General features: G+C 39.1%; 1 long non-coding RNA gene across 2 annotated transcripts in view; it reads left to right on the forward strand.

Moving 5' to 3' along the window:
- The window catches only part of LOC115032432 (uncharacterized), a 586,120-nt gene extending 572,389 nt beyond the window's left edge, over nt 1-13,731 (forward strand). For both annotated transcript variants that reach the window (XR_015044876.1, XR_015044877.1), the window contains one exon: nt 13,289-13,731. This is a non-coding gene — a long non-coding RNA (uncharacterized LOC115032432). The remainder of the gene's footprint in view (nt 1-13,288) is intronic.
- Nucleotides 13,732-14,733: the final 1,002 nt, after the last annotated feature.

The following is a 14,733-nucleotide window of genomic DNA, read 5'->3' on the forward strand; positions in this document are numbered from 1 at the left end:
TTTTTGTTCACACTGATCATCTTGGTATCATTCGGTACAAGCCTAGTGTGTGTAGTTTGTTGTGCTTATGTGAGGGAGAGAAAACCAACACAATAAAGATGCCCATTCATCTCACTGGAGATTTGCTGGAGATAATTGGGGCAGAGAGGAAGGACAGAGTAGAAATTGAGAAAAGAGTCTCAGCCTGAATTTTCCAAATTGGTTATTTATCTGTTAATTCTTCATTTTTCCTCATCACCATGTCTGAATTCAGAAAGTCTTCCTAATGATAATAAACTGTGTCAAGAACAGATGGCTGATTTGATGGGATGAAAATAGCTGTGTCAATTGAGGGCATTTTTTCCTTACCCATTTTGCTTTTCATCACTCTGGGGTTGGTGGTTCATGATTCCCCACCTTGTACAGAATGTACCCTCAGCCTAATAAAATGCGGTGACTCTCTCCCCCAAAGTAGTTTGGGCCCTTTTTTTTTTCTGAAAGACTTGAGAAGTGGCCTTTTGTTATTATTTTTAAGTAATTTCCACCTTTTTGCCTTTTCAGTTTTAGGTGAGTTACTTTTGGGAGGACCAGTTTACAGTGTCGGGTGTTTTACAGCTTCATGGGCCCTGACAGCTTGGCCTGAGAAGAGGTGGCATTATGTCAATTGTAAACGAGTATGCTATTTACATACTAATTAAACTTTGTACTAGTGGGGTGAAAGAGTCATTTGGAACACTCTAGTTGTTGTGTTCTTATGATTGTTGTCTATTGAAACCATCCATTGCCTGGCATTTTATAGCCTCATCCCCTAAATGGCATTTCATAACCTTCTACTTAAAAATATTCCCCCGCTGCTCATTGTTAGATACTCAGAATATCTAACAACAAGGAAAATGCTGTAAGTCACATACTTTGTCATATACCTAGTTTGGTGGCAACAATGACAAGGTAGGCTGTCAACTACATCCTAAATGCAAGCTATTTTTCTAAAAACGTCCTTTACATTTTAAATTTGTCCAGTCTTCAAAACAATATGAGAATATGTTTTATAACATGATTGTTCCTGGGGAAATTGGAGTTTTTGTCCATTTACTGATGGTCAATATTTTAAGCAATAAACTAGACATGCGTATCCTCAGTCTGTTACTTCGTTTCCACCATTTTAGACTCACACAGGGGATACCTTTCCATAGACTTCCACGCGTGCTCTGTGAAGCTAACTCAGGAATTCTCAGTGTTGCTAGCTTATGAAAGAAAAAAAAAACGATTAATAGTCCATTTAGCTATTTTACTTTCTTGCTTCAGCAGAAGGTAATTTATTAGATTTGGCTAATGATGTTTTCTCCTCCCCTTGTTAGATAAGGAGCAGAATCAACAATAAATATGTCACATCTGGGTGGGAGCTGGTTCAACGAGAGCCTCAGCCACATAGAGCAACAATTGCAGCTTTCTGACTGTCTTCTGAATGGGTTGGGTGGAGGCCATCTATGTGGATGCTTCTATCCTGAAAGCACAAAGCTGTGAATGCTAAGCATTGTCAACAGAGAAAATGAGAGAAAAAAGTGGGTGAGATGCCTCCCTGGTAAAAGCATTTGCTGCTAAGCCTGATGAACTGATTTTAAACTCTAAGACCCACATAGTGGAAAGAGAAAAACAACCCTCACTAGTTATTCTTTGACTTTCATACATGTTCCATGCCACATGTGTGTGCTCACACAATAATTTTTTTAAAAATGCAAGTAACAGAAATAGCCTTGACACCTAAATCAGAATACCTTGCTATGAGTTAAGCATGTGACCCCCTTCCTTGTTTTTTCCTTACTATTTTCAATAACCTTCAAGGTTGAAATAATTCCATAATGGAGTTTAAAAAAAAAATCCAGGGAGAAGAAAGACAGAACATACAGCTTAGCTTTGCATAATTCCAGCAACCAGAACACATTTCCTGAAAGTGACAGTCTTGCTCATAGACATGCCAAAACAAAAAAATACAAATCTAAAATTTGAGCTGATAACTTAGATAGTGGCAGAGATACCAACTTGTGAAAAGTCACAATTTTGCATTGTGCTGGGAAGCCACCTTCTGTGGGGGACTACTGTCACTCTTTAATACCCAGCAGAGGAACCCCGCTGTGCTTTGTCGGTCAGGAGCAACATCCAAGGCTCCCTGTAAAAGTAATTCACACTTTTCTCACAACACTGTTGCTTTAATTACCACTGAACTCTGTGGATGCTCAGGCAGGCCTGGTAGGACATGGCAGAGACAGAAGCAGAGGCACAGAAAAAGCAAATGGCTTTTCTTCTCCTTACTTCATGATTAGCAGCCCATCTTTGATGGAATTGTTCCTAGTTCTGAAGGCTGGCCTTAACTCCTTTCAGCATATTTATTATCAAGCAATTCACAGGTGTGTGTGTGTTCGCGCATGCATGTGTGTTTATGTGTGTGAGAGAGAGAGGGGGAAAAAGGGGGAGGAATGGGGAAGGAGAGAAAGTTAATTAGAAGGTTTGGTACGGAATGAATTTCTCATCTTTCTTTTCCTGTTTTTGTAACAAATTCAAATGTACTGAGACTTCAGTGTATGTATTCTTGGTGGACAAATGTCAATTTGTTTATTTACTGTGGATTTATTTCTTCAGGATTAGCAGACATAGCAGATCACATACCAAAGAAAATCACAGAAGTGCCAAAATCTACTAGTGCATAAAAAATAATAGACAGTACTAGTGCTTTGTAAATAATATGAAGACAATGTTGTAGGTTTAACATGTATGCAAACACACCTTTCATTTTGCATCACAAAATATACTTTGCCAGTAAAATTATTTCCCATTGAACTGACTTCTACAATCTCCTCCACATAGATTACCAGAGCAAGTAACTGTAACCTCATGTGAACCTTTAGAGATATAATAAACAGGGCTATTATCCTTAATACATTATTTAAAGGATCTCTGAGTTTACTCTTGGCTCTAAAATTTCATGTTGAAATAGAATTTAAGGACTAGAGAGATGGCTCAGAAGGTTAAAAACCTTTGCTGGACACACGAGGACCTGAGCTTGCATGCCCAGAACCCATATAAAAAGCTAGGAATGGCCATGAGCACCTATGACTCCAGTACTGTGCAGTGCAGAGACAAGAAGATCTCTGGGGCTTGCTTGATTCCGGCTTAGCTGCAGATAGAGTAAGAGACCCTGTGACAGGGGAGGACACTAAAAATCCTTAAGTGGCCTTTCTGTGTGCCCAGAGATACACTCACTCACACATCCTACACACACAAATGTAACATCATAGATCATATGTGGCCCTTATCCATAGCTTCTCCTGTATTTATCTTATTAAATTATACACTCATTACCATGTGAGATAATGTGTTCTTCCTTGGATCCATATTGTAAGAAAAGATGAGCTCTCTGTAGGATGAATACCCATGAGACAGCAAAGTCCAAGCAGTTGATGCTCATTTATTCAGTTAGATGACACAGACACTGTGTAACAGATTAAAATTTTAAATTTGGCTAAATCAGCTGAACATGGTGGGGCACACATTTAACCCTAGCACTTGGGAAATGGAGACAGGAGGATTCCTGTGAGTTCTTGGCCAGCCTGGTGAATTCCAGGAGAGCCAAAGTTTCAGATAAACAAACAAATAGACTATTTCATTACATATTTCTGTTCACGTGTTTTTCTTCCATTGTTAACAAATGTGTTGAGGATGATCCACGGATGTGTGAGTTCACATTCTTTCACCTTATGCCTGCCCAAATCATTATACAAGCTTCAAAGAGAAATAATGAAGTGAATGTGAGCTTTTAGGACCCAGCTTTCTCCTGGACCGCCATTGGGAGCCTAGAAATGATTCATCAGCAGTCTTGCTATCCTCTACCCTGATAGCACATAGAGGCAGGTGATCCAGGAACTACAGTGTATCCAGACCCTGGCTGTCATGAAGCACTGTGCCCTAATTGCTGATACACACACCATGACACAGCATAGCCCACTTTGTACTGCTACATTTGGGACAATTTGTTACTCAGAAGGAGTAGTTGTCACACCCAATTTGGGGCATTAGAAATCATAATTAAATATGAGAAATTACTTTTCTACACTTTTTGTTTCATTTTGTTTTTTTCAAGACAGGGTTTCTCTGTGTGTAGGCCTGGAACTCACTTTGTAGACCAGGCTGGCCTCCTGAGTGCTGAGATCAAAGGCAAGCATCACCATCACCCAGTTTATATTCCTATTCTTATACATTTTATATACACTATGGTTATAAAACAGAAAATACAGACACTTTCATGATATTGATGAAAGCATTCTGCTCTAAAATAAAATAAAAAAAAAACGGACTAATTTCATCAGAACTGACATATCATGAATTGCACATATTTAAAGTGTATAGTTTGACAAGTTCTGACATAAGTGGTACCCATCCACTTTAAAGCCATCATTACAGGTAAGACAGTGAACTATTGTTAACAATGAACAGACCACCACCTCAGAGTTTTCTAACATCTGCACGCTGTCCTTCATCCCTGTACCTAGGCGACTGCTACCGCATCTTCTAGTTGCAAGTTCCTTTGCAGTTTTAAGAATTTGACATAAATTGACCATACAACGTGCCCTCATTTTTGTTGTTTAGGTTTCGTTTCTAGGGAAGTCATCTGTGATTCATCTACTTGCTGCACAGAGCATTTCTATTACTGAGGACTAATCAATATTTGGGCCTGCTATATTTTATTTATGTGGTAGAATTGGTTCAAGTTTGGGAATATCACAAGTGTACATACCACTATTGTTATGCATGTGTGGGCCTCCGCCTCCGTAGTGCTGGGATTAAAGGTGTGCGCCACCATCACCCGCCTGTGGTCAAGTTTTTTAATCGACATACATTTTCTTTTTTCTTTAGAAAATACTTAAGAGTAGAGTGGTTTACCTCCTAGCCTGTAGCCCAAGCACATTGGCAAGAGAATAATGTGGAACAGTCTCAGAACTATATGTTTGGTATCTTTCATTCAGTTACTATTCTGTCTTGTTGTCTAATATCAATGCCCTAAACTATGTCCTCAACTGTAGATGTAGCAAAATGATTAATATATGTATTAATATATAATTGTATGTATATGTATGTGTATAATCATATACTACTTTTGTTTTTACTTGTTTCAGATAGAGTGTTTAATGTGGTTCCCATTACTCCATATTGATACTGTCTCATTCTTTTCAATTATCCTTGGTTATACCATTATTAAATGACAAAAGCATATTTGCCTCCTCTTCATATCTTTTAGAAATGTGTGTCACACATGCAAACAAGCCCCGAGGTGAAGGTCTCTGGTGTTTGGCTCTGATGCAGATTCTATACCTTAGCAATGTGAATTTACACATGCTACTTAACTTCTCCAACTACCATGCTTTCATCCTTATGAGGATAACTGCAGTGGGAGACTGGGGTACAGGTTTCAAAAGATGGTCCTACATTTGGAGTAGAGTTCATGAACTGTGCTGATCTCAAGGTTTGTAATATCACAAATTCTTCATAAACCACGGTGGTAGTGATCAATATTCATGCAGTTTTAGGAGCAGCTGAATGAGAAATTGTGTGAAAATCTTGGCGAAAGGAGACTTGGAGAATATCTGGTATGTCATTGCCTAGGCTGGTAATGAATGTGCTTCCTCACATTTTCTTAATAAACTCTGGGTTTCATTTCTGATTCCCAGTACTGTCATTAGAGAATTGACACTCTCAAACCTTTATACCACACAGAAGCTGTGTGTAAGGCACTGCGAGAAAACATTAAGTTTGATCAATAGAAATGATCCTCTCAGAGGAAGCTGTTCTCTTCAGTAGGGCTGAAGGTGATCCACTATGTGTGAAATCTAGAGCACGACCCCACATAAAAGTGACCTGCAGCAACTGGTTTAACTACCTCTATATCTACATGTAGACAGAGGCAAAGAACAGAGTCTTGCATTAGAATTTCTTTTGAATCTGACTTTTAATTAGGAAAATACTGAAGAGTTTCTCTGTTTTCTCTGTCTATCTGTCTCTGTATCTTGTGTGTGTGCATGCATGTATGTGTGCATGTTTTCATTAGAAAAGTTTAATGGTTTCAAAACTGTTCCTTTGTTTTCTGGCAAATTGAGTCTTCATGCATGTTTTTACATATAGACAATGAACTGCATGAGAGTTTCAAAGACATTTATCTGTTTAAAAATAAAGATGGTTAGCATATATGCTCCCGGTGTTAAGGATCTGGCTGTACACTACAAACCTGGCTGTTCCCTGCACAGGTTGTCATGTATTCTGATATGACAGTGACCACCTGAAATGCTTGGTGACTATTGCATCACCAAGATAGAAGTATGGTGCCTAAACAGGGTATGTTGATTCAGGATTTTATATAGTACTAAATTAAGACACAGGACAAAACTGTCCCTGCCTTGAGAACTATGCTTTGCTAGGTTATACGTTTTACCTCTCTGGACACAATTATTCATTCTTAAAGAGTTAAGTGTACAAAGAATGAGTAGACTTTTTCAACTGAGTCCTGATCCCCTACTTATGTGAAGACCACAGATCCCTGCCTGTGTAGTTCCAGACCCATGTTCTGGAAGTTAGGATTTGAATATGAACCAGCATCTGTTCGTGTATTAAATAGTCTCTGCCTAGCTGGTGGAATTGCTTTCAGAGGCTCTGAAACTAAAGTATGTCTCTATGGACTGCTCTTTAGAGGTAAACCCAACTCCCAGTCTCCTTTCTCTCTAATTACTGTTGCCATGAGATGAATAGACTTCTCTGCAAGAGCATACTCCCTTTCAAGGGTGTTCTGCCCAAACAGAGATGAACAGTTATGGAGAAAACCTTATGAAACCATGAGTCAAAATAAATTCCTCTTTCTTTAGGCTGTCTGCCTCAGGTACATTGTCACAGCAATGAGAATGGTAAATAAAACATATAGCCTGTGAGCATAAGTGTCTCTCCCCAAGGCTTGCACTTTTTGCATGATCCTTATCAATGTCTTCTGTGCCCTGAGCTTTGAGGCATCAGACTATGGAGATATGAAGATGCTGTAAATATTCACATGTTAGGGCTCCTTGTTGTGCAATGATGGGACAAGGGGAGGATAGGGTCTAGTGTCTCATTTTTTTTTCTCATGCTTCTGCTTTCCTATGGCAGCCACCTCCACGGAGGACAATAACTCTGAATTGAAGTCCATGCCTCCATAGTTATTATGATATACTAAAAAAGTTATAAACATAGAGTCTATTTTAGGAAACAGTTTCCTGCCTTGATTCCTAATGAAAATGTTTCAGCAATGGAAATTCTACTTGTATTCTTCCCATGGGGCTCTTCCAATGTCAAGGATAATTGTTATTTCCCGGGTGTTTCTTCCTTCTCCCTCTTGTTCCCCTCTTTTGTGTAAACTAGGAAGGCAATTCAGGGAGAAGAGGTTGAAACATTGATAAATTTGCCAGACTTTGGTGCATAACAGTTGCTACCTGTGGCCTTGTGTGTAATTTCCATTTCTTCAGGCTTTGTAGAAAATACAAGGAAAAATTGATATTCTCTGTGTTCGGTATGTTAAGAGGAGACTTAGCCACATGGCTTTCTTGGATCTCAAGTCAGCCTCGGTGTGTCCCTTGCCCTATTCCCAAGCAGATAGGAATTCTTCAGCTGCTATATATCTCCCCAAGTCTCTCTGGGGCTTCTCATATTCTTAACAAGTTCTACTTCAAAGTCTTAATCTTCCCCATCAATGTTCCTGTTGCTGCTGCTGTGACACTTACTGCCACCAACCGATGAACTGAGAAACACTAACTCCCTTCTTTTCCATCTTGTGAAGCCTCCTTGAAGATGCAGCTTATGCTTTCTCTCTTCATTGGGAGGATGTGGGAATGAAACAGTCATGCAGGTACTTAGAATACAATTCAATGGTTTGTTGCATATGACCATGGTACCCCACATGGGTCACCGAGCCCTTCTGAGCCTCAGTCAATCTTTAAGGAGATGTAAAACATGCTTTCTGCTGAGACAATTAACTGATGTGCTTGATGTGATTTGATTGATATACAGCACGCAGTTTGGTATTAGATTGCATCTCATATTGGCTCCGAAGGTCAAGCTAAGCACCGCTTATGTGAGACAGTCAAATTTGTAGCCCCCCCCATACACACACATACAGATACCATCCAATTAGCCAGAATAGCATCCTAAGAATGCTAGGCCACAAAATCTGGAGTATTAGTTGAGTATTATAAATTAGACAGATTTTAGGACATTAGAAAATGTGCCAGAGAAATTGATTGAATGGAAGCAAAGACAAGCATTTAAATTAAATGATGAAATCTGACCTACATCCATATCTTGAATTCTTGCATAGGCATCTTAGCTTATTTCTTTTAGATAAAACATAATCAAACACCTCAGCCAAGTAAGGTCACACATGCCTTTAGTCCCAGCACTTGGAAGGCAGAGGCAAGTGGATTTCTGATTTGACGCCCACCTGGCTTACAGAACAGGCTCCAGGACAACCAGGGTTACACAGAAAAAAAAACAATCTCAAAATCAACAACAAACTAACAAATGAACAAAACCAACATACATCTTAAAGCATCTCAATTCAGCAGAAAGGAAGCAGAGACATGTTGCCCAGAAAATGCTAAGACTTCACTTTTGACTTTATGCAATGACTTAGTTACCAAAGCTAGCTTGCTATCATACCAAACCTAAGGTCAGTATAAATAAGTCTTACCCAGCATGGCCTTGTGCTTTGAGTCAAGTGGTATTTATTTATAAGTCATGCTGATATTCCTGATTCTTATTCCCCTTCCCCAAACTATACAACTCTTCCAAAAGGATTTTACTGAATGACTGCATTCTAAAGTGAAATTCCTGTAAATTTGGCAAAGTAATGATATAATCATATTACACTAGGGGGTTGGGGTTCTCCAGTGCATGTGTCCTCCTTACAGTGATGAATCAGACAAGCTGCCAATCAGAAAACCCATTGGATGACACTGGCAGAAGCCAGGCTGGTGGTAATTGCCAGTATTGTTTCTAGCACAGTGCACGGCATAAGACATACCCACAAACCACTAGCCACTTCAGTCAGGGCTGCCATATTCTAAAAACCTGTGTTTGAAGATGTGCTGCATGTTCAACACAGAGCTGAAAACAGGCAGTGGTATGGACAGTCTCCAATTAGGCATAAGATTTTAATCTACTTTGCAGAACTAATCGAATGGTTGTGCTTCCCCAGTGTTCATGTGAATTGCACCCTAGCTGGAGGTTAACGGACTAAACAATAGCAGCAGCAATTAAGTGGATGTAAATGAATGTGATAGGCTAATTCTCACAAGGAGACCATCAATGTGTCAGTGTCAATGCAGGGGTGCCTAGGATAAAGAAAGAATTGCCTGGGACACAGAAAGATTGAGCAGCAACCTTGTGAGATCATGCATGTCTCAACTAAACTAGCTTGGAAATTCTTTGGATATAAGCAGGAGGAATAAAAATAAGTAACGACCACAGTTCCCTTCTACATATCCTCCTGTGGGAGGAAAAGAAAGAAAACACCATACTTTCTCATAAATATGCTCACACTATTATTCCTCATAGTGTATCTTGACTATGAAATAGATTGCTGGATGTGGAACAGGACAAAGCACAAATCTACTAACAATAAGGAGAAGGACATTTTCATGACTGGGGAGTTGAGACCTTAAAAGAGGACAAGCTTCCCTGGTCTTTTTCATATTTGGAAATGGGTCTAGCTAGCAGAGTTAGAAAGCTGCAGAAGTTTATTGCTGGCAGGTTTCAGCAGAGCTTGGGAGACAGTGATTATCGAGCAATAAGAAAATGGAGTTTTCTTTAATTTCTGGTCTTTTGTATTTTTGAGGGGGGATTGGGAATGGGAAATCTTAAGAGTCACTTAACTTCTGGATCTAGAAAATTCTGTCTAGCACCCACAGGCATTATTTAAAGGTAGTTCAATCTGTTTGAAAGAATATTGCTCTATGAATGAAATGCGTTCAGCCAGATGTAGCCTTCTGCCCTTGAAACATCTCACAGCTCCTCTGAAATAAAGAGAGGAGGGAGGAAGCTCTATGCCAAGACTTCTGGCCATGAGGAAGCCAAAATCTGCCTTTCTTTCTTAAATACTTACAGTAAACATCAATGGGTATATTAGCTCACTAGCCGTGATGGATATGATAGGCCTAGTTCCTAACATAATGCATATGATCAAGGAGATAAAGCCAGCTGCATAAAAGAAGAGAGGCTATTATAATTCCACTTATGAATTAATAGCCTTTTACTGAAAAATAGTTTCCCAATAGGCAACTGAAACATGGGAACAAACTAAGGCAAATTGATCATGATTGGTAGATTGGGGGAATAAAAATAAACTTTTTTATCAATTACCCAGAAAAGGAAGACAGATACAAACAATTCAGGAAACCTTCTCCAGGGTATGTTCATAAGATCTAGAAAAACAGTTCAGATTTAGAAAGAATATGATGCCAGGAAGCATCCCAGGTACCTGCTACCACACAAACATGTTATACAAAGCCATTAAAACAAAGCTACCCATATGTGCAGTTTGACCTCCATGTGGGTCCTGAACAGCTGGAAGGGGAAACTATCCCAAAAGCTGTTGCCTGTAAGTGGGATATGTTCTTCTACCTGGGCTGCCTGGCCTCAGTGGGAGAGGAAGCACCTAGCCTCACAGAGAATTGAAGTGCCAGCATCCCTCACTTGCTCAGAGGAGAAGGGGAGGATGGGGAAAGAATTGTGGGAGATGGTGACTGGGAGGTAGGTGGGCAGTGAGCAAGATGTGGGATGTAAAGTGAATAAGTAAAATAAATAAAAACAAAGCTACTCATGAAGTACATATTAATGTATGTATATATAATGGTTCTAACTTTTCTACTAATTTTTGAAGTTATTTAATAGAAATCTGCCTATTTTTATATCTACCAGGACTACACCTATGACTTGGGCTGCTTATATAAATAAACTGTATCAGAAAAAGCTTGGATTTGAATAATAGTAAACTTGAGGCCAGTTCAATTAGTTAAGCAGATGTCCTTACTCAACTTCTTTGCCCTACCTCTTTAGAGGGAAAACCACAGAGAGGTGAAAAGAGGGTAAATGACATCTTACTTGGCAGGTGTAGACGGAAGCTTTGGAAACATTGCAAATTAGCTCTTCCTTTCTATTAAATCAGGAAACAAACAACAATGGATGGCAAAGGTTGAGCTACCATGCTTCAGTGACTTACACAGTACCAGGAGTTTGGGAGGCACAAAATCTTTAAACCTGTAATGCAGCAACCTAGGATCAATCAGATTTGAATGCAGATTTGAAGATACATGTAGGAACCGTGTATGAGCAGCAAGAGGGAAGAAAGCAAAGTGGAGGTGAAGCAAAAAGTTGAAGCAGTCAAGAAACCATTGGCTAGTGAGTTAGGCATGTGCAGACAATGTAGTAAGTAGCAGTACAACCCATCTGGTGGGGATAAATGCAAGGACACTGAAGCATGGATGCTAGGCATGCGTGCAAGGGCATGCGTGAGGAAGAAAGGCAAGAGTGTGGCATGCGTTTGACTCTGGTGAGACAGAGAACTGGCATCATGTGAATGGAAAAGCAATGCCTTGAATGTACATTTCATTGCACTTTGCTGCTATCTACATGTGGACGATCATTGCAGAAAAAAATATATTCTGTGTAGGAATTTAGGTAAGAATATACTGGTATCCTGCTGCAGTCAGCAGGTGAGAACAAGAAAGTGCCCCACCCTGGCACTTCAAATCCCCATGAGGCTAGGTGCTTCCTCTCCCACTGAGGCCAGACCAGGCAGCCCAGCTAGAAGAATATATATAGTATATTGTACATATACAGTTGAATTGATTAATTCATGAACTATCAAGATCTTTTTGCTGATCTCCCATCAACCCAAAATTGTCTTTATGGAATTACTGTTATTTAAAAGTTATTTTAGGTATTGGAAATTTTTATTGTGGCAAAAATGAATCAAAACCTGAATATATATATATATATATATATATATATATATATATATATATATGCCTTTTGAGTTCAAGGCTACTAGGTGAGGTCATGTCTCAGAAAGAAAAAGAGTAAAGCAAAGTGAAAGGACAAAAACAAACAAACAAGCAAAACCTCCAGAAAGAATCACAGATAAGGTGTGGGAAGAAGAAAGGTGGAAGGGCCTAAGGACCTTGGATAAATTCTAAATACAGTTAATAAATTAACCTAGCAGTGCCCATCTCTGCCAGAAGTTGATGTAATTTCTCACTTTCTACCTTATTGTTGTGAGGTAGAATCTTTCCATGAACCTGGGGATCACTATGGTCATCCAGCAAGCCTGCAGGATGCTCCTGGAGCTTGCCTCTCCAAGCACTGGAAGTACATGTGTGAGCTACAGCTTTTTTCATAGGTGCTATGGGTCTAAAAACAGCTTCTCGTGCTTGAACGTTTCCTTCCTGGAACCTGGTTTTAAAAATGTTTTGATTTTTTTTAAGATATGGAAGAAATAAATAATAATATGTACATATTCATATGAGTGCATATATACTGTCTACCTTTGTGTATTTGAGGGAAATCAATCAAATTGGAAGCACCTTTGACCACCAATACCAAACAATACTACGTGATCTTTGTTTTGTAATCAAAAATAAAATACTCACAAAATTATTTAATAGTTGGACATCTTTATTTTATTTATTCTGCATATGCACATTAATTTTTTTCTGGAAGTATAATGCGTAAAGTATCTTATGTTGAACTTTTAACTAATTCACTTCAGTGCATGTCTTTCTGTTTGTTGTAAGATAGTATGTTTGTTTGCTCTGGGCCAAAAGAGATAACAAGGATATTGCATTCAATACAAATTCGTATATGCATCCCAAGGGTGCTGGCCAGTGGACAGGTAGTCATACATGCACATTAGATGAATCCTGCCCTCAGCCTATTGCACAGGATGGCAGAGGATACCTTTTCCTCTTCTAGAACGCTGGCTGATGTTTGTCAAATTCAAACAACTAGAATCATCTAGGAAGATGGAATAATCTCTGAGGGAAAGCTTCCGTCGAATTGGCTCGTGGGCATGGATCTGGGACCATTTAGTTGATTAATGATTTATGTAGGAAGGCACAATGTTTGATGAGGGATATCATCCCTGGGCATGCAATCTGTGTTTGTTTAAGAAAGCAAGCAGATCATACCATAGAAAGCAAGCCAATGGCAGTATCCTTACAAACTCTGCTTTGTTTTCTGCCTCTAGGTTCCTGTCTTGAGTTCCCTGCCTTGATGCTCCTCAATGATGGACGTAACGCATGAGCCAAATAAACTCTTTTATCGTATAAGTTGCTTTGCGTCAGAGATTTATCACAGCCACAGAGAAGCAGAGTGGGACATCTACGATACCAAGTGCTCTCTCCTAAATCCCTGGGATTCTGCATCAGCTGCAGTCCACCATGGATGATAAAAGAATGAAAAATGGAAGTTCCTGTTTTATGCCTGAGTGAATATATGCTACCAAAAATTTTGATTCTAATCGTCATTATTTTCTACTTATGACCTGTGGACCTTGTTTCCATGCACAGGGAGATACAAACATGTTGGATATGAAGCAGCTTTTGTGGAATATTCTTGTAAATATACATACTCATACACAGTAGAATATATAAAACGACTATAGAACTTTAAGTCTACCTCCATGAATTTATTGCGGTGTGCTAAAGATTTCTTTTAAAAATGTAAATATATTATAAATTCAAATAAAAATACTTTTAAGAGAACAGAAAATTTGTAAAAGTGAGTGTTTATTACTGTGCTGTGAAATTAAAAATGCAGACACAGTATTTAGTAATGCTGTACCGAGAGTGCACACAATCACACACACACACACACACACACACACACACCAGCTCCTGCCCTTGCCATGATCTTTATTAGCTTTGCTCTGATAATGTGACCTTACAGAGCTCTACCCAGCCTTGACAGCCACGGAAAACCCACAAACAAATAGGGGGCTGCTGCAGCCTTTTCAGATTTAGGATCCTACTCAAGCTTATGAATCAGATTTTTCTATGTGTGGACATGACAACTATGGAAAAACTGTAATTTAGGACATATTCTCTTTATCCCTTTATGTAGAATTTCACTTTAATGTGATGCAAATGACAGGAAGAAATACATTCAGTGAATGTTAAAGCCTTCCATTAAAAATTCTGTATGCATTTTACATTCTAATTCACATATAGTCAAAAACCCTGATAAAATCACAGTGCTGATTTGACTGCCGCACTTATCGTATTAATGAGGATACTTTATGCCTTTTGAAAATTGGGATATGGTCCATTATGTGATTGTAAGGGATGTGATTGTATCTCTTAGATTTGTTATTCATCCCCACCCCTCCCTCCAGTCAGGGTTCTATATGAGAAGATTCTTGGTGGTCCAGGACCCAGGCTGAAAAAAGGCACAGAAAACTAGACCCTGCTTCTTTTTAGTTCTGTTTTAGGGTGAGATACACACTCACACAGTATATAAATAAAGGCTATTTTTTTTTCTTAAAAAATATTTTTCTCCTTTCATAAACACAAAGAAAAGCTTGCCAAGGAAGTTGGACAAAAGGAAGAAGTAGGTTTGCAGGTCTCTCTGGAGGTTTCTTCTCTTTCATCCCCAGCCATGGAGTCATAGCCATCCATCACGAGGCTCCCACTC

This window comes from Mus caroli, unplaced genomic scaffold (genome assembly GCF_978045245.1).
Source record: "Mus caroli unplaced genomic scaffold, Mus_caroli_1 scaffold_13, whole genome shotgun sequence".
Taxonomy (NCBI): Eukaryota; Metazoa; Chordata; class Mammalia; order Rodentia; family Muridae; genus Mus; species Mus caroli.